General features: G+C 44.2%; 1 protein-coding gene across 13 annotated transcripts in view; it reads left to right on the plus strand.

Annotated features, from left to right (window-relative positions):
* The window catches only part of LOC128400250 (poly(rC)-binding protein 3-like), a 285,355-nt gene that overhangs the window by 162,592 nt on the left and 101,339 nt on the right, over positions 1-21,424 (plus strand). For 4 of the 13 annotated variants that reach the window (XM_053362385.1, XM_053362392.1, XM_053362393.1 and 1 more), the window contains one exon: positions 2,038-2,125. The exons of 8 other annotated variants lie outside the window; for them this stretch is intronic. The gene's annotated coding sequence lies outside the window, so the exon portion shown is untranslated. Of the gene's footprint in view, positions 1-2,037; positions 2,126-21,424 lie in introns of those variants that run through there. One more of the 13 variants, XM_053362391.1, reaches the window with a different exon arrangement.

A 21,424-nucleotide genomic window follows, 5' to 3' on the forward strand; every position in this document is an offset into this window, starting at 1 on the left:
TGAGTTGTTATACTTTTTTACTTTATGTTACTTTGTTTTACTTTTTGAATGACTCCCTTAAAGCGGGAACAGGAAGAATTGCCAGAGGCCCCCTGGACTGAGACCACAACAGGGTGAGACAGTTGCAAGGGGGAGTTAACATACCAAGACATGACTAGGAGTCCTCCTGAAGCTCTCCAAAGCAAAGGAACAGACAAGAACATTTGATAACCTTCACAGCAAGGCACTGGAATTTGTAAATAAATGTAATGACAGGATTTCACAGTTGAATATGGATGAAAATCAAACATTGGAAATTGACTCTTTGGAAACAGCATTGCCAGTTAAGAGGCAGAGGAAGAAGAAAAGGATGACAAATGAGCTTATACAGTAGATGAAGGAAATTCCACAGATTCTCTAGCTGATTTTTGAGTCAGTGTCTTTTACCTAATAATGGACTGCATTGTCCAGTCACCAGATTCATGCTTTTTACAGTACATAAAGTAGTATAAAGATTTATCCTGCTTGGACCCAGCAAAAAAGGTATTATTAAACTGCCTCCACAAATCAGCAAATATAAAATTATATTGGAATTGTGTTCTTTGCTTCGAACTTTGCTATATTAAAGCTATTGCTTAATGACGATGAGAATATGGATTCCACTTGCAACAAGTGTAAAATTTGTAGCACCGGCCCATCGTGCATACTAAAAATTCTGACATTCAACAGACTTCATGACAAGGCATATGATCGCCTTTATGGACTTTATAAAGTCATCAGCACACGGCTTCCCGTTTCCGCCTGCGCCATGGAATGGAGGTCTCCCTCGACATTGTAGGGAGAGACAGACAGAAATTGTTAAGTTGTGGGTGAACATATCAGACACAGCGATTCTTCAAACAGCTCTTGTTTATTCACAGGCCAGAACAGAACTGAACTGAAGGGTTCAGTTCAGCCAGCCTGCTTATATAGAGCTCCACTAGAACTCAACAGTAACCATTTTCTGTAACTATCCAATCACTGAACGTCACTTTCAATCCCTTATTTGCATATGTGCACCTGAACTATCTACAGTCTCCCCCTGCTGGCCCAGGGTGAGAACTTCAGTACATAACAGAAATAAACAAAGAATAATGGGGGAACTCATTCGTTGACTTCCTCTCTGGATGGGAGAGGAACGGGGTCTCACCTGTGGATTGCCCTTCGGTCTAGCACTTGCTTCCCTATGGAACGTGAGGGCAGGCAAAGGCACCGGGTGCATGAAGTATGCTGACTGCCGTGACCCCCTGATTCGTTCCTGGAAGCAGAGGATATCCTTCTAATTGGGCTTTAATTGTACAGGCATGTGCTAGTGTCATAGTTCTGTGCCATAATTCCACTCTGCCGGTTGAAGTTTTCAGGAGTAGTACCCACAGGTGAAGACCACCAAAGACTGTGGGTCGGCCTGCAGTAACACTGCCCCACTGCAACATCCAAGGCATCTGTTTCCACCACGAATGGCCCTGCTGGGTCCGGTTGCCGAAGGATGGGTTGTGAAGAGAATGCAGCTTTCATGGTGTCTAATGCCCCCTGAGCCAAACTGTCCCAGACAAACACACTTTTTCCAAAGGAGGGCGGTCAGAGGCGCTGTCACCTGAGCAAAATGCAGGATGAATGAACGATAGTTTGTAAACCCCAGCAGGCACTGCACCTCCATGTGGTTATGGTGTCGTAGTCCTGTTCTGTCAGGCATGGCAGAGCTCAGTGGAGGGAGAAGCCAGCCAAGTCTCAGGGGGGGCTTGCCTGGAGGCAGAGTCTGTATACAAGGTCCGGTCCAATCCTAAGGTTAGGAGTATCTCGGTTCATGTAGTCAGACAATCCAGGGGTCAAGAAAGCTGAGGATCCAAGCTCACGAGAAGCAAGCAGCAGCATCGTCTGGTCAGGAATGACAAATGTTGTTTCCAGTAACTGACTGAGGCTGCAAATGCTGCTTAAGAAAGCTGGAGCCATCTGGTTCTCATAAGGAGCAATAAGGCTGATCAGCAGCAAGTAGAGTCATTTTGCCTTCTTCTCCATTAGGCTGCTGCTCAGCAGGTGAAGCCGACTCCTGGCCCAGGAGGCAATAAGACAACAAAAAGTGGAACATCTCAGCTACAAGGATTTAAAGGTTAGAATTGAGATAAGGTTTCATTCGGTGCCAGGGACGGTGGGGAGAGGAGAGCCTACAGTTGTTTTTTTCAGAGTTTTTCTTCTGTGTTTCTGATTTGGCAACCCTCCAAAAATACAAAATATAATATAAAAAGTGAGGGTGGAAGAAACTGGACTAATAACATGAAATTTAACATCAAACTGGAACTGCGTGTGTGAGAGGAATGGAATGGAGAGAAAGGGAAGCATCACTCTTTAAAAAGGACTATGTTGGAATATAGACCAAAACCACCCCCACACTCTGTTATTTTATAAGGAATGTGAAGGAGACTGAGACAATTTGGAATGTGATCTAACTGGAAAGATAACTGACTATAAATTTTCAGCTGAAAAGAGGAAAGGAGTCTGCCAGCTCCAAGGTCAGAGGTTTTCTTATTAGTCATTGACAGTTTGGAATCAGACTGCTCTTCCTAGGTTGGGGGGGGAAATGGCAAGGACAGTTTATTTGTTGGAAGAGAGAGATCTCTAACAAGCTCTTGAATCATGGGACAAAGTGATGCAGAGACTTTTGGATAACCGCTTCTCCCGAGTCATGATGGGAAATATCAACAGTTGGAAGAATGAAGGACACCACACCATTTATGGTTGGGACAACATCATGGGGGGGTGGAATACCACATGCAGGAAAGAACTATGATTTCAGGGTGTGTACCCCACTTGAAACTCTATAAATTACTTAATATATTAACATGAATTGAAACCATAAGATTGTAGCTGTTGTATAAGGGATTACTATCTTGAAGGGAATGTAATTGAAATGATTAAGATTTTGGTTTTTTTTTTAAATGATATTCAGAGTTTCATCAATACAAAAACAAAAACAAGAAAAACAGAAAAATACAGCCAAAAAATAACACAAAAAGAAAAAACCAAAAAAGAAAAAGAAAAATACAAATCTCAGATTACAACTTTTCATCTGCTTATTTCTTGAACCTCCTCACACACCCCTTTTTGTATTCTAGTTTAAATTGTTATTCTAGCAAATTCTTCCCATGTTTCTCAATTTTAATTTAGATAATTAATCTTAACAATCTATCTTATTTGTTGATTCAACATAAACTTGCTATCTTTTAATATTATCTGTTATTCAATTTACCTTAATCTCTTTAACCTTATCTTATCTTAAAAATCTTAAAATTTCAAAGTTTACATCATATTCATACATATTCCTTAAATCATTTCTACTAAAGCCAATTTAGTTCCTTTCCAGCATATTCCCTAATATTTATATTACACTGATTCCAAAATTAATAAAGGAATTTCTCTTTATATCTCTAATTTTTATCCAACGGTCCCTTCTTCCTGGTTTCGGATTGTGTCAGTCCTTTCTGTCCAATACATCCAGTCCATCAATCTGGTGTTCTAATGTCCAAGGCCCTTAAGTCTCTTCTAGGCCCCTTCTGCAGATTTTCTTGTTCTTGTTTGTGATACGCACTTCTTTGTCTATTATTAAATTCTTGGGGAGTGGGTCTCCGGAGGGTTCTACCCGGTAATAATTTCCATTTTCCTTGATCAGACTGGCCCCTTCCCCCCAGTCCCACTCCCCGTCGACATCTTTGTAATCCAAAGGAACCTTATCCAAAAAATAGTTCTTCACCTGTTTCATGGTCCCACTAGAGTTAAAAGCTTCCTTGATTTCAAACACTTCCCAGCACTCTCCAAGTTCCATCTTCCAACGCAGTGGCTTTTGTTCCTGCAGGACTTTAGATCTCTCCGTTTGTGTTGTTTGAGGAGTAATCACTACCTCTTACTTCTTCATCTGCCCTTCGACTTGCCTTGTTAAACCAGTTTCCTGAATTGATCGCTGTATAGCTTCTTTATCCTTATTCTCTGTTAAATCATATTCACTGGCCACTGCACTCATCAAATCCAATTTCTCATGCATCAAATTCATTTTATCACGCAGCTGCTCCAGCAAAACATTTGTCATGCCAAGGGCAGACACCAAATCTTCCTTCCCACACATTTCTGAAGGTCAAACGGCTGGTCCCACAATCCAAATCTTGCAGCTGTCTACAAATAAACTGCGACAACAAACTGACAGGCTCCCTCTAGGGGACACAATTTCTATTTGTATCTAATTTTAAAATGTATCCACCAAAGAAGATTACTTTCGATTTCAAGTCCTTTCAATTTTCAGATACTTTGTTTCTTTAAAAAAACAAAAATGCAGAAAGTAGCGTTGAAATTAATTTGTTACTCCGCTTTCAATCAATGGACGTCTCAAACAATTTCTGTCCGGACACCCCGTTCCCAGGTTAGGGACGGTGGAAACTTAAATTCCTTTACTCTCCTCCTGCAGGATTGAACAGTCAAATATTTCCCCCCCTTTTCTCCTGCTTCCAAGAGGGTTTTATTAGTTATAAATGCAGGAAATTTCCAATTTTAAAGCAGATTTCCAGGCTATTAGGTTGCAGGGTCTTTGCTTCAATCTATATACAAAAAACGGGAGGCGGACTTCCTGTTTAAACCTTCCCACTTCGTGCCTAATTCATAAATTTTGCAATTTTCTTGATCCAATTCTCCGTTTTTACTCAGGGTACTTGATTTAGAGTCCAAATGTCATCAGGAAAAAGTCAGCACTCTCCGGCGATGGCTGCGCGGCTTCCCTCCATGGAAATAGCGATCGGTTTGCAGCACCGCGCTGCTCACCCCACTTCACTCCGGAGCCCTAAAAAGGGGGTTCCTCGTGAGTAGGGGAGGCGCTCTTGGTGCTCTGCCGAATCCCACGTTCCCAGGCTTCTCCGTCTGGGATTTCTAGCGGGTCCCCGCCTTCGCCGCGGCGGGAAGACCCAATTTCCACGGAGCCCGTTCCTCCGGTCGGAGGAACTCCACCATTCGTCGTTGGCGCTAACCCGGAAGTCCGAAATTATTAAGATTTTAGAACGCAGAAAAAAGAGAGCGTAACCCATCAAATCTAGCACGTGAGGTGACCACTTTAACTAAATTGTATAATTCAGTATATAAATAATTGGTTTTAACAATTGTATTAATTGGATAAAATTGGCATTGTTATAATGAACCTGTTATTGGAACGATACTGGAAAATCAATAAAATATTTATTTAAAAGGAAATAAAGTCATCTGCCCCCTTCATGGATCACTGCCTTGCCGTGGCGAAGGGGCTTGAATAACTCAGAGAAGCTATGAGCTATGCCGTGCAGGGCCACCCAAGATGGACAGGTCATAGTGGAGAGTTTTGACCAAACGTGATCCACCTGGCGCAGGAACCGGCAAGCCACTCCAGTATCCATGCCAAGAAAACTCCATGGACAAAGGCAACAGGCATATAAAAGTTATGACACTGGAAGATGAGCCCCTCAGGTTGGAAGGCGTCCAACATGCTACTGAGGAAGAGCGGAGGACAAGTACAAGTAGATCCAGAGCTGATGAAGCGGCTGGGCCAAAGCCGAAAGGACGCTCAGTTGCGGATATGCCTGGAAGCTAAAGGAAAGTCCAATGCTGTAAAGAAAAATATTGCATAGGAACCTGGAATGTAAGAACCATGAACCTGGGTAAGTTGGATGTGGTCAAAAATGAGGTGGCAAGAATAAATATTGACATCCTGGGCATCAGTGAACTAAAATGGACGGGAATGGGCGAATTCAGTTCGGATGACCATCATATCTACTACTGTGGGCAAGAATCCCGTAAAAGAAATGGAGTGGCCCTCATAGTCAACAAAAGAGTGGAGAAAGCTGTACTGGGATGCAATCTCAAAAATGATAGAATGATCTCGATACGAATCCAAGGCAGACCTTTTAACATCACAGTAATCCAAGTTTATGCACCAACCACTGGTGCTGAAGAAACTGAAATTGAGCAATTCTATGAAGACTTACAACACCTTATAGAAATGACACCAAAGAAGGATGTTCTTCTCATTATAGGGGATTGGAATGCTAAAGTAGGGAGTCAAGATAAAAATAACAACTGGCAAGTTTGGCCTTGGAATTCAAAACGAAGCAGGGCAAAGGCTAATAGAGTTCTGCCAAGAGAACAAGCTGGTCATCACAAACACTCTTTTCCTACAACACAAGAGACGACTCTACACATGGACATCACCAGATGGGCAGTATCGAAATCAGATTGATTATATTCTCTGCAGCCAAAGATGGAGAAGCTCTATACAGTCAGCAAAAACAAGACCTGGAGCTGACTGTGGCTCAGATCATCAGCTTCTTATAGCAAAATTCAAGCTTAAACTGAAGAAAGTAGGAAAAACCACTGGGCCGGTAAGATACAATCTAAGTCAAATCCCTTATGAATACACAGTGGAAGTGAGGAACAGGTTTAAGGATTTAGATTTGGTGGACAGAGTGCCTGAAGAACTATGGATGGAGGCTCGTAACATTATACAGGAGGCAGCAACTAAAACCATCCCAATGAAAAGGAAATGCAAGAAAGCAAAGTGGCTGTCCAACGAGGCCTTAGAAATAGCAGGGGAGAGAAGGCAAGCAAAATGCGAGGGAGATAGTGAAAGATACAGGAAATTGAATGCAGATGTCCAAAAAATAGCAAGGAGAGACAAGAAGGCCTTCTTAAACGAGCAATGCAAAGAAATAGAGGAAAACAATAGAATGGGAAAAACCAGAGATCTGTTCAAGAAAATTGGAGATATGAAAGGAACATTTCGTACAAAGATTACCATAATAAAAGACAAAAGTGGAAAGGACCTAACAGAAGCAGAAGACATCAAGAAGAGTTGGCAAGAATACACAGAGGAGTAATACCAGAAAGAAATGGATGTCTCATATACCCCAGGCAGTGTGGTTGCTGACCTTGAGCCAGACATCCTGGAGGGTGAAGTCAAATGGGCCTTAGAAAGCACTGCAAATAACAAGGCCAGTGGAAGTGATGGTATTCCAGCTGAACTATTTAAAATTTTAAACGATGATGCTGTCAAGGTGCTACACTCAATATGCCAGCAAATTTGGAAAACGCAGCAGTGGCCAGAGGATTGGAGGATATCAGTCTACATCCCAATCCCTAAGAAGGGCAGTGCCAAAGAATGCTCCAACTACCGCACAATTGCACTCATTTCACACGCTAGCAAGGTTATGCTTAAAATTCTACAAGGCAGGCTTAAGCAGTATGTGGACTGAGAACTCCCAGAAGTGCAAGCTGGATTTCGAAGGGGCAGAGGAACCAGAGACCAAATTGCAAACATGCGCTGGATTATGGAGAAAGCTAGAGAGTTCCAGAAAGACATCTACTTCTGCTTCATTGACTATGCAAAAGCCTTTGACTGTGTCGACCACAGCAAACTATGGCAAGTTCTTCAAGAAATGGGAGTGCCTGATCACCTCATCTGTCTCCTGAGAAATCTCTATGTGGGACAAGAAGCTACAGTTAGAACTGGATATAGAACAACTGATTGGTTCAAAATTGGGAAAGGAGTACGGCAAGGCTGTATATTGTCTCCCTGGTTATTTAACTTATATGCAGAATTCATCATGCGAAAGGCTGGGCTGGATGAATCCCAAGCCGGAATTAAGATCATCGGAAGAAATATCAACAACCTCAGATATGCAGATGACACAACCTTGATGGCAGAAAGTGAGGAGGAATTAAAGAACCTTTTAATGAGGGTGAAAGAGGAGAGCGCAAAATATGGTCTGAAGCTCAACATCAAAAAAACGAAGATCATGACCACTGGTCCCATCACCTCCTGGCAAATAGAAGGGGAAGAAATGGAGGCAGTGAGAGATTTTACTGTTTTGGGCTCCATGATAACTGCAGATGGAGACAGCAGTCGTGAAATTAAAAGACGCCTGCTCCTTGGCAGAAAGGCGATGGCAAAACTAGACAGCATCTTAAAAAGCAGAGACATCACCTTGCCAACAAAGGTCCGTATAGTTAAAGCCATTGTTTTCCTAGTAGTGATGTATGGAAGTGAGAGCTGGACCATCAAGAAGGCTGATCGCCGAAGAATTGATGCTTTTGAATTATGGTGCTGGAGGAGACTCTTGAGAGTCCCATGGACTGCAAGAAGATCAAACGTATCCATTCTTAAGGAAATCAGCCCTGAGTGCTCACTGGAAGGACAGATCGTGAAGTTGAGGCTCCAATACTTTGGCCACCTCATGAGAAGAGAAGACTCCCTGGAAAAGACCCTGATGTTGGGAAAGATGGAGGGCACAAGGAGAAGGGGACGACAGAGGACGAGATGGTTGGACAGTGTTCTCGAAGCTACAAACATGAGCCTGACCAAACTGCGGGAGGCAGTAGAAGACAGGAGTGCCTGGCATGCTCTGGTCCATGGGGTCACGAAGAGTCGGACACGACTAAACGACTAAACAAACAACAATGTCATCTGCACACTATCAGTTCCTTGTCCAATGTAAGAGGACATTCTCAAAGCTAAAGATAATAAAGACAGGGCTAACAAATTCACTGTCTTAGGAGAACTTGGAATCATACATGTTGCTACACAAGGAAAATGAATTTTTAGATGAATTGGATGCAGAAGCAATTACTGACAGATTCGCACATCTAGTGAATTCAAACGGTAGCTCTGAATGTAGTGGACCGCATGAAATATGCTTTAGAACTACCTGTGAATGTGTAAAATATTCAGTACAAGCAAACTATTTAAAAATATCCACCATTATTTAATATTTAAAAATAATTATTAAAAAATTCAATTATAACAATCTATGTTTATATTTAGATAAAGGTAAAGGGACCCCTGACCATTAGGTTCAGTCGTGGCCGACTGAGGTTGCGGCGCTCATCTTGCTTTATTGGCCGAGGGAGCTGGCATACAGCTTCCGGGTCATGTGGCCAGCATGACTAAGTCGCTTCTGGCGAACCAGAGCAGCGCACGGAAACGCCGTTTACCTTCCCACCGGAGCGGTACCTATTTATCTACTTGCACTTTGATGTGCTTTCAAACTGCTAGGTTGGCAGGAGCAGGGACCGAGCAATGGGAGCTCACCCTGTTGCGGGGATTTGAACCGCCGACCTTCTGACCAGCAAGTCCTAGGCTCTGTGGTTTAACCCACAGCGCCACCCACATCCCTTATGTTTATATTTAGTATCTACTTTATACTGCCAGCAATATGTACAATATATGTACACTGTAATTACTAAAAACATACATTTATTTCACACAAAAATTAATTGTACCTTTTTCCACTTACGTATTTTTTGAAACTTCTATTTATTTCTTATAAAAATTAAATGATAGCCTTATAGTCCTTCGGGGTCCCCTTGTACTTGACTTTCTCAGCATTTTCATGTGCTCCATCCACATAGTGCTTCATCTCAGTACGAGCAGAACTTTCCAGTGAAGAGGTGCAGTCACTCTCCAGTATGCAGGCGATGGAAGCCGTGCTAAAGAACGCTACTTTGCCATTGGAATAGGCTGCTGTCCTTTGAGAGGGCGGGGCAAATGCTCCTTTTGTGTAGAAAGATATCCTTCAATAAGAGCTCCCAAGGTGACGTACAGTAAAAGAAATCTAAAAGCATTGCTTCTTCAGTAATCCTAGCACCATTATGCTGGAGTCACATGTAAGGATATTAAAAAATAAAGATACTGATAGAAAAGGCTCGTGGAGTCTGCTGCTTTGAAGCAATCAAGAACAATGCTCTAAATGTTACTTTCCCCAAGCCATAGAAGATGGTATCACTTTTCTCCATTTTGTATCAGCATTTGGCTTTCTGTTATTATGGGCTTCAATACTGTACTTGGCTTTCTATTATTTGTGTTTCTTTCTAATGGCATTATAAGTCACAGCCACTAAGAAGGCTGGGCTTGCCCCCCCCCCCATATGCTCCTGGAACGATGCTTTTAGGCTTGCCACTACTGTGTGATGCTGGGCATCATGTGGTGGGCAGGCAGAATGGGTGTTGGGGTTCTGAATGCCAGTCCTGTGAGCACGGCAGAAGCCAGTCTTCATTCAGATGGAGAGCCAGAGGTGAGACTATGGCTGCGCAATGACACAGATATATGGGGTTCTTGTAGGCAAAGGCATTATGTTGCGAGACGGATAGACCTTGTGATCCCTCTAGCTCGCAGACTATATATAAACCTGCAGTCAGCTATTTTCAGGGTAGTCTTATTTGGTAAAGGGGAAGTAATAAAGATGGGTGAACAGAAATCTCATCTCAGTTCTTATGGTGCATACATAATATTGTTGAACAAATTCTAAAATGTCTCGTTTTTAGAGTGAATGCTTACTGAATTTTCTAATTGTCGGGGGGAAATGCTGCTTACCCTTAGTGTATTTCATGAATTTCTAAAGTCTCCAAAATGTTTTGAGACAGCTGTTGCTGTTTAATATTGGAAATCTAAAAGTTTCTTCCACCATGTATATTCTAATTACATGAAAAAATGATATCAAAATGACTTTTATTGATGCTTTCTATTTTGGATGGATTAAGCACTGCTTTTGCAAACTTTTTCCATTGCGAAGCTATATTGGTCTGAACTAACAAATAAGCAGGGGTGATAGCAGTGGTATGAGAATAAGTAAAGATCATGGAAATAAATAGTCTATAAATAGGTAGCTTTTATTGCACAGTATGACGCTTAATTGTTATAGACAAGTGCTGCTGATCCTAATCTATACTTGCCCTAATTACAGCAGGTGCTGTAATATGTTTTGTTATAATCAATGTTTTTGTTGAAGCTGGAGGTGTTTGTTTCTCCAAATCTGATAAGCCAATCATTTCCTGATCTAGAAAAGATAGCAAATTACTGAGCCCTGAATTTAACACATGCCGAGCACTAGCACCTTCTTTATTAAGGTATTACTTGGTTACGAAGCAAGTTTGATGATCAGAGAGAGATCTTTGCTGATACTAATTACAGCTCTAGAAAGAAACACAAATTGCAGGTTGCTGAAAATACCATTTTCACACATGGCAGTACCTTTGCATTTTCTGTGCTGTTTGTGTTGAGTGTGAGTCTTAAGCATGCAACTGAGGCAATTTTAAAGCTAAGTTGTATTCTAGCCATTGTAGGTATCATGTCTGCATTACAGTACTGGTTTTGGCGAATTATTTTGTTGTCGTTATTAATTAAATTTGTTAGTTGCTTTATCTTGCTGAAGGCACCCAAAAGCAACTTAGAAAGCAACCAACAGACAGACAACAAGCCCCTCAGAGATGCATGAAAACCTGAAGAAAGAGAAATACATTAAAAACACCCCACCCACTTCTAAAGGGGCACAGATAGTTAAAGGCCAACAACCTGGTTATAGAGGAAAGTTTTTGCCTGGCACTTAATGAAGGCACCAGGTTAGCCTCCCTGGGGAGAGCCTTCCACAAATGGGGAGCCACTGCAGAAAAGGCCCTGTTCTTGTGTTGCCACTGTCTGGGCCTCTTGTGAAGGAGGAACGCAAAGAGGGGTATCAGATGATGAGTGCAGAGTCTGGGTCAGTTTATATGGGAAGAGGCAGTCCTTGAGGTATTGCAGTCCTGAGCCATTTCATCTACCTAAGATAACAGAGTGGCTGAGCCCCCACTCCATCCCCTTTTATTTTGTTTTATTTTTTGCTGTTACTTCAAGTCACGATTCAGCTTCTCTGGCCCCATTCCTGGAAGAGAGTCCTACATCATAATGTAACATCAATCTGATGTCCTAGGAAGAAGAACCTTATAGTTAAGATGAAAATTCTTTAAATTCATCCATTCCTAAAGGGTGAGGATTCTCTCCCCTCCCCCCCAAAAAAATTGCTCAGCCCAAATACTGGACTGAAGGGGTAGCAATTAGTGTGGCTGCCAGAATTAATTTCATTCAGTTATTTAGCTGAATAAAAACTGCAGTGAAGCATGTGTTAATCTCACATGGAAAATGAGCATCTTTGTGTGTCATATTTGGGTCTTAATTGCTTTGTTAAAATTTACCTTTTTGGGGGAATTGAAACTTTATCATCTTTGTTTTTACTGTCATTGAAAGTAAATGGCTTTGGCTATCAGGATGATGGAAAAAATAGTGCTGAATTAATAGATACACACAGCACAATACTGTACAGGATTGAATTGAATGGGATTAAGTGTATATAGATAAGTGTGTACATAGGACTGAAGCATTACTAAATTGTTCCATTGTTCTGTTGGTGGGGAGGCTATAAATATATACAAATATAACAGCTTTCATCACTGGCCTTAACAATAAAAATATTATTGCTCTCATTGCTTTTTTTACATTTTATGTTTCATTTTATCATTTTACAAATATATTTAACAAAAAAACACACCTTTACACTATCAATTTGCATTTCCCTCAACTTCCCTCCCCTCCTTTCTCTGGTTACTTAGTTTATATCTTTTTGTTACTGCATACCCAGTTCAAGCCTGTTTACTATTTCCCCTTTTAATTCTCTTTACCTCCCTGCTCTCATTGCTAATTCATGGATAGAAGGACTATTCTATGCAAGTTTCTCCATTTACTACACAAAGATTTTCATTAAACACCTTAAACCTGACTGGAATTGTTAAGATTACTTGTTTTTGCCCACAGTGGATTGTACCACTTGCAGGTGGTGTCTCATTTTTCATGCTCTTCCATGTAAAAAAAAAGTCCTTGCTAAGAGAAAACTAGCACATTGCAGACAAAGGGTTTACCTCAAGACTCTCCTATTTGTGCTTATTACCTGTGTTCAGGAGGAAGGAGGAGAAGTGAAACAGAGACTATTAAGGGTAGGTTTCTTGCTGCATTCCCCCAGCAATGTAGCTAGCCGCTTGGGTACCCTGCTCCTGGGGGGGCAGGACTAGCCATCCATGAGGGTGGATTAATTGGGATATCAATGAAAGGAGAAGCTGCAGAACTGTACCAGACAAGGAATCCCTGGGCTGACTTTTGCAAACCTTCCAAACCAAGGCTTGGTCCCAGAACCATTTTCGTTTGTGGGTTTCTTTGAAATAATTTTCATTAAAAGATTTTCTTGGTTTACGAAAGTACTTGAATTATCTCTTTTTTCAAGTTGAATTTGCTCTGTGATAGACCATTCACATGTTCAGGGATTCTTCCCTTGAAGCAGCCCTTAGCCTAGAGTTCTGCCATGCTTCAAGGATACCTTCTTTCTTCCAGGATCTCCTTTGTCCACCGCTGTGGCTCCTGGAGAAGCACTCTGTGTAAATAGAACAGGTAGGAGGATGGAAATATTTGCCTGGGGCTGGGAGAACACCCTACAAGTTGAGTGTCAACAGAGAATGGGAGAAGAACCTTCCTGCATGAGAGCAGAAAGGAGATGCTCTTGTCCTGAAGTGGGTGGGCCAAGCTTTCTTTGGGAGCAATGTCAGGGCAGGGGCACTGGGCATCCATTCCCCACCTCTGCCAGGAGGATACCAAGTCCTTCTTCACAGGGCTACGCTTCCAGAGAATGGTCTCCGTCGCCAGCACACAAGCTGATGGACACAGAGCAAAACTCCAGGGCCCCCCCCCCAGGTACGTTGCTGCATCCCCCCCTCCGTTCTCCCAGCATGAGTGAATAAAAACCTGTGGAAGCCATTCTTCCTGTTAATTTCATGCTCCAGCTGCACCAGTAAATAAATATCTGATGCTTCCTATTACCCCAGCAATGTAATCTGCATTGTTCCCAGATTCAAGGGAGTGTTCTGCATACTTCATTCATTTTGTTGTTGTTTAGTCGTTTAGTCGTGTCCGACTCTTCGTGACTGTTGTGACGTGGGGTTTGTGATTTCAGCTCTCTTGACATAATATGCTGGAGACAGTTCTGTAGTAACACTTCTTTATTAGAGCAAACAAGACTGAGACTTAGGAGGGGAGAGCTACATTTATAGGGACAGGGAACTAGCTAGAAAGGATACATTTTGGAGGGAACAATATCAGGCAATCACAGTCCTGCCTTTTGGAGGAAACCAATAAGACAGAGGATCCAAATACAGCAGCTTAAATGAACCAATAGTAGCTGTACCCTCTGGAACCAAAAGGCAGTTACTTTACCCTAATGCAAATACAGACAATAATAATACAGATATAAAATCCTTTGACTCAATACACAACACCCCTCCCCCCCTAGTGAGCACCGCAGACGTAATCTCTCAGGTACTGTGGGGTCCTACAACTTCTACTTGATCTCCTGACAACAGGTGTTGCCGGTTCTGGATTGGATGTTACCTGTGGTAGGGGGGGTGCTATAGGGGTTTCGTCAGGAACAGATGGAGTCCCAAACATCGCAGGGTCCCCTACTTGTACCTCGTCATCCTGAGGACTAGCAGACCCTGGTTCATTTGCTGAAGCCCCTGGTGACTGCACCTCTGGGCCATTTTCACTCTGGTCTTGCAGCTCTGCGTCATTAGCCAGGGATGAATTATCTGACCCCTCCCTGCTGAGCGCCCGGCGCCTCAGCTGATCTATATGTCTCTTCCAAACTTGCCCATTTTCCAAAGTCACATAATAGGACACAGGTCCACTAGTCCGGGTGACCACACCAGCCACCCACCGCGAACCTCGTGAATAGTTCCTCACCCAGACCAGATCTTCAGGGGCGAGATACCTTGTTGTGTCAGTCTCAGCCTGGGGGGTTGCTCTTGAATTACGGTTTGGCATTTTATCCGGGTGGACATAATCCAGCACCGTTACCAGTCTTCTACCCAAGAGCAGCTCAGCTGGCGACTTGCCCGTCGCAGTACACGGTGTCGCATGCTGCAAAAATAACATTCGCGCGATGCGGGCTGACCAGTTACCCTCCATTAAGCGCGCAATGGATTCTTTGGCTGTTCTTACCATGCGCTCAGCCTGCCCATTGGAGGATGGGTGAAAGGGCGCGGATGTGACCCCTCTTATGAAGTTATCAGCCAAGAATGCCCTGAATTCTTGGGATACAAAAGCTGCCCCATTATCTGATACAATGGTCTCAGGTAACCCGTGGGTTGCAAACAGCTGCCTCAACACCTTGATTACGGCAGCTGATGCCATGCTAGGGACCATCGCCACTTCTAACCATTTGGAATATGCATTGACGATACCCAAAAAGACCTTCCCCTGGAATGGCCCAGCAAAATCTAAGTGCAGCCGGCTCCAGGGAGATCTGGACTGCTCCCACCAGTGAACTGGTGCTCTGGCCACCTCTGGCCGCACCTCTTGGCATGCCTTGCATGTTCGTACCCATTGTTCTATGTTCTGGTCCATTCCAGGCCACCACACATAACATCGGGCTAGCGACTTCATCCTGACCATTCCCGGGTGTCCCATGTGAAGTGTCTCAAGAACCCTGTTTCTCAGTGGTGCTGGGATGATCACCCTATCTCCCCACAGGAGACAACCCTTATGCATGGACAACTCGTGCTGCCTTGTCGCATAAGGCCTGAATTTGTCTTCATGCGGACCACCTGGCCACCCCCTCCCCACCCAAGTGAGCACACGGGAGAGAACAGCATCTTTCCTCGTTTTCTCAGCTCTATCAGTAGCCGTTACAGGAGCCCCCGGAAGTGTTTCCAGCATCATTATGTGCTCCGCTGGAGCAGGATCCTCATTGCTCCCGCCAGGAAGAGGCAATCGACTCAGCGCATCAGCGTGGCACAACCGTTTCCCTGGCACATGGGTCAAGGTGTACTGGAACCCGTTCAGGAATATAGACCAACGCAACATTCTGGGGGAGAGAATTTGTGGCGTTTGTTTGTTCGGGTTGAACAACCCTAACAGTGGTTTGTGGTCCGTTTCAATGGAGAAATGGCGACCGTACACATAATCATGGAACTTTTTGATTCCTGCCACAATTGCAAGTGCCTCTTTGTCAATTTGAGCATAGTTGCGCTCCGTGGGCGACAACGTACGGGAATAGAAAGAGATGGGCTTTTCCGACCCATCCGGTTCCCTATGACTCAGCACCGCCCCCAGGCCGTATTGAGAGGCATCACATGCCAGGACCAGCGGCTTCGACTCATCATAATGAGCAAGGACGCTCCTGCTACTCAGCATTCCTCGCAAGGAGTCAAAAGCCTTCTGCTGCCCCTGCCCCCATCGTCACACATTCTTTTTCTGCAACAGTCTATGTAATGGTTCAGCTACCGAAGCTTTCTGGGGTAAGAACGAATGATAAAAGTTAATAAGTCCCAGGAATGACTGCAACTCCGTCTTGTTCTGTGGTTGTGGTGCCTCGATGATGGCCTTAATCTTAGCATCTGTGGGGTGGATGCCTGATGCATCAATTTTAAACCCCAAGAAATCCACAGTTGGCACCCCAAAACTGCATTTTTCCTTTTTCAGTTGCAACCCCACCTCCTTGAACTTGAGCAACACTGCACGGACACGCGCAACCAGTTCCTGTGGGTCTTTTCCAGCAATCAAAACGTCATCAAAAAATGGCAAGACCCCCGGCAGACCTCTTAACAGGCGTTCCATGAGCCCTTGAAAAATTCCTGGGGCCACACAAACTCCAAATTGTAATCTGTTAACTCTGAACGCCCCTTTATGTGTGACAATAGTCTGTGCTTCCGCTGATTGTGGGGTTACTGGCAGCTGTTGGTAAGCTTGTGCCAGGTCAATTTTGGCGAACACCTTGCCCCCAGCCAGTTTAGCCAACAGATGTGATATGACTGGAATGGGGTATGAGTTTCCCCTGAGTGCCTTATTGATAGTACATTTGTAATCTGCACAGATCCTGACTTCCCCATTTGCTTTAAGGGGCGTGACGATTGGAGTCTCCCACTTAGCAGAGTCCACGGGTGAGAGAACTCCCTGCTTGACCAATTTATCCAGCTCTGCTTCGATCTTGGGTTGCAGTGCAAATGGCACTCGCCTTGGTTTGAGTCGGATTGGGGCCACCCCAGGGTCCAATTCGAAGTCAACTGGGGGCCCTTTATAACAACCCAGTTTTCCATTAAAGAGACCAGCAAATTCTTTGCATAATGCCTCGCTCATCTCAGGGCAGGTTTGGATTGAATTAAGCCCTGATATACTCAGTCCCAGGGCGGGGAACCAGTCAGTGCCCAGGAGACTGGGGCGACTGCCCTTCGCAATCACCAGTTTGAGTACCGCCTGTTTGTCCCGGAACTGTACTCTCACGGCACACATTCCCATGACATGGATGCGGCCCGCTGAGTATGACTGCAAAGTTGCCGGGAAGGGCTCCAGAGGGGGCAACTTACCCCTGGGGAAGAATGTCCTCGCGGTCTGGTCCGACACGATAGTGAATCCAGATCCGGAGTCCACCTCCATGTCGCACAGCTGACCCTCAATCTTCACCTTGACGTGTGCCTTGCCTTGCGCTGGAAACTGCACGACCCTCCCGTTGATCTCCGTTACGTAGTGGCAGTCCTTTAGAACATGGTTTGCCGTGGGCGGTCTGCGATGCTCCAGTCTAGGTGCTCCTGTCGCTCCCAACGCCACCGATCTACAGACCCTGGCAATGTGACCTGTCTTCCCGCATGTCCGGCACATAGCATCCCGGAAACGACAACTCTTCCGCTCATGGTTTCCGCCACAACCAGGGCACCTGCCACGGTGATCTTTGTGCACTGTGCAGGCCTGACGCACTGACTCGACCCCACGGACTAGGCTTTGGCTCGGAGTAGCCTCTAGCTCGTCCATGGCATGCGCAACTTCTATCTGTGGCTTAGGGGCCTTGCGACTGGCATCAAGCTCCTCTCTTTCATAATTCTCCGTGGCGGTGGCCTCCTTCAAGGCTGAAGCAAGGGTAACCTCTTCTTTAGCCACGATGCGTCTTCTGGCTTTCTTGCTGCTCAGACCACCGATAAACCGATCCAGGAGAGTCTCTTCCAGATCTTGGAAGTCGCAGTGCTGAGCGAGCTTCCGCAGTTCAGCTAGGAATGCAGATACAGACTCCCCAGCATGCTGCTGCCTCTTATGAAACTCCAACCGCCGGGCCAACTTGGTCTCAGTAGGCGCCAAATGGCTTGTCAGGCAGGCAAGAATATCTTCGAGAGGTGTCTCACTTAGCTTCGCTGGAGCAAGCAATGCCTTGGCCAGCTTGAAGGTCTCAGGCCCACAGTAGCTCAGGAATGTGGCCCTTCTTTTGCTGGCATCGGTGATCCCTTGAGCCACTGCGAAAAACTCGAAGCGTTCGACGTAATCTTCCCACGTGTGGGGCTCTGATGGCTGGAAGGGCTCCAATACCCTTGGACTCTCCATTGTCCTGTGGGCAGGGTCGTCTTCTCAGCTGGCCAGTGAGTCTTGTTCTTAGCTACAATCCGGACTCTGAGGCAGGGCTGCGTTTAACCGCTCCTCAGCATTCCGGATCCCATCCTCGTCGCCAGTTGTTGTAACGTGGGGTTTGTGATTTCAGCTCTCTTGACATAATATGCTGGAGACAGTTCTGTAGTAACACTTCTTTATTAAAGCAAACAAGACTGAGAACTGAGGAGGGGAGAGCTACATTTATAGGGACAGGGAACTAGCTAGAAAGGATACATTTTGGAGGGAACAATATCAGGCAATCACAGTCCTGCCTTTTGGAGGAAACCAATAAGACAGAGGATCCAAATACAGCAGCTTAAATGAACCAATAGTAGCTGTACCCTCTGGAACCAAAAGGCAGTTACTTTACCCTAATGCAAATACAGACAATAATAATACAGATATAAAATCCTTTGACTCAATACACAACAGTGACCCCCTGGACCAGAGCACGCCAGGCACTCCTGTCTTCCACTGCCTCCCGCAGTTTGGTCAAACTCATGTTAGTAGCTTTGAGAACACTGTCCAACCATCTTGTCCTCTGTCCCCTTCTCCTTGTGCCCTCCATCTTTCCCAGTATCAGGGTCTTTTCCAGGGAGTCTTCTCATGAGGTGGCCAACGTCTTGGAGCCTCAGCTTCACGATCTGTCCTTCCAGTGAGCACTCAGAGCTGATTTCCTTCAGAATGGAGAGGTTTGATCTTCTTGCAGTCCATGGGACTCTCAAGAGTCTCCTCCAGCATCATAATTCAAAATAATCAATTCTTCGGCGATCAGCCTTCTTTATGGTCCAGCTCTCACTTCCATACATCACCAATGGGAAAACCATAGCTTTAACTATACAGACCTTTGTCGGCAAGGTGATGTCTCTGCTTTTTAAGATGCTGTCTAGGTTTGTCATCGCTTTTCTTCCAAGAAGCAGGCGTCTTTTAATTTCGTAACTCCTGTCACCATCTGCAGTAATCATGGAGCCCAAGAAAGTAAAATCTCTCGCTGCCTCCATTTCTTCCCCTTGCACCAATTTATGCATCATCACCACCTCCAAATACTTGCAATGTGATCCTGGGATTGTAGGTTGTTCTCTGCTGTATATACATTCTTCTTTCAAACTATAAATGGATAGGAGGAGTGTTTTCACTGACTGGTTGTCAAAGCTTTTTTGGACTTCCAGAGATTAATATTTCACCCAAGGCTCTTCCTTTGCCTTATGCAAATATTTTTGTGACCGTATAACAAATAGTATTTTATTTGTAACAGAAGAAAAACAAAATAAAAATGTATAAATGCACATACAAGCCTCTGATCTCTGGAAAAGAGCTGTTGGTATTATTGAATTATTTTTAGCTTGGTAGCAGTGAATAAATATTATCTAGCTCTTTATACTCGAAACACAGTAATTTTTGCTTCTGAGTCAACTGACGCAATCTTACTCCCACTGTCACAGTTAGTCACTTGCTTTGTAAATTCACTCAGTGCTGCTTATGTAGAGTATATGCAAAGCTTGTATTTCTTTCTTCTTCTTTTTACAGATAGGCAGGTAATGTAATGGAAACTCTGGAAGGAGAGATCCCCTCCCTCAACATTTGCTGCCTGAACTCATTCACTTTTGCACTAAACTAGGGGCCACATTCGCTTGGTGGAAATCTATCAGAGAGCACATTTCAAAAGAGGATGGGACCAAAAAAAAAAGAGGATGGGACCAGACACACACTTAATGGCACATTCTTAACACAAAGAAACACACTAGGACAGTAGGAAAAATGCAGGACCCCATGACACTTCTCTGCGCTAACAAAAATACAGAGGTGGGAATTATTGGCATGTCCATGATGAAAGAAACTTGGATCATTGCTGCTAACTCATCTTGCCTGAATGTGGGCTTCACATAATTACTGTCCTTTCTGTCTTGATGGCCAGTTTTCTTGTAAGAAGCTTTCCACAGAAGCTTCAAGAGCTGCTGCGGTTTGTCTTGGTCACATGTGAAGAGGGAATATGCTCATTCTTCCAATTTGGAGATCAGAAGACATCTCTCCCAGCAACGTGGAGACATGGAGAGCAGATACCAACTCTGCTTCTCCCCAGTTCTGTGTAGCATGCAAAGCAGCTCTGGCTGTGTCTCTTGTAACTTGATGATTTGTTACTCATTGGGTAAAGGTAAAGGGACCCCTGACCATTAGGTCCAGTCTTGGCCGACTCTGGGGTTGCGGCACTCATCTCGCTTTATCGGCCAAGGGAGCCCGCGTACAGCTTCCGGGTCATGTGGCCAGCATGACTAAGCCGCTTCTGGCAAACCAGAGCAGCGCACGGAAACGCCGTTTACCTTCCCGCTGGAGCGGTACCTATTTATCTACTTGCACTTTGTGCTTTCAAACTGCTAGGTTGGCAGGAACAGGGACCGAGCAACAGGAGCTCACCCCGTCGCGAGGATTTGAACCGCCGACCTTCTGATCGGCAAGTCCTAGGCTCTGTGGTTTAGACCACAGCGCCACCCCCGTCCCACATACTCATTGAATAGATCCACATTATTATTATTATCATTTTTTAATTGAGCACTGCTCATGTAACAAAACTGTTCAATTATTGAATTAATGAGCAGGACAAACTATCCGAAACCAACCTTCCTCTGCAGAAATTCCATTTTTAACTTGCTACAAAGTTCTGTTGTGAAAATATTTTATACCGTTGTGTGTTGCTGCTGAGTCTGCTTCTCTCAGCACAATCAAAACACATGGTTAAGGAGGAGATTGACATGTGGCTTATGAACACTGTAATTAGTTCTCCTTCCTACCTCTAAGCAGTAATTAAATCTGCTACTTCTGCTCTGTTGATTCATTTTACTTCACTGTTTAATGGCTCAGCTGAGAACATCTTTATCTCTACATCTGAAACATTTTATTCAGACAAAGAAAATAGGATAATCCACTATTTCCCCCAAGAACATGTTAAAGGAAAGAACTGTAATGCAATATGATTTGACAGTGGTGACACTTCTTATCAAATGAAACATATTAAAGGGAAATCTTCCACTAGTGTAGAAGGCAAATTTTCCAAATGTAGGTTTTTTCCTCCAAGAGTTTCTCATGTCAGATTTTGAACCCAAATGCATCTAATTTTGAGCTGCCCTTCAGAGTCATAAATTAAATGGAGAG

This window comes from Podarcis raffonei, chromosome 13 (genome assembly GCF_027172205.1).
Source record: "Podarcis raffonei isolate rPodRaf1 chromosome 13, rPodRaf1.pri, whole genome shotgun sequence".
In the NCBI taxonomy this organism is placed as follows: Eukaryota; Metazoa; Chordata; class Lepidosauria; order Squamata; family Lacertidae; genus Podarcis; species Podarcis raffonei.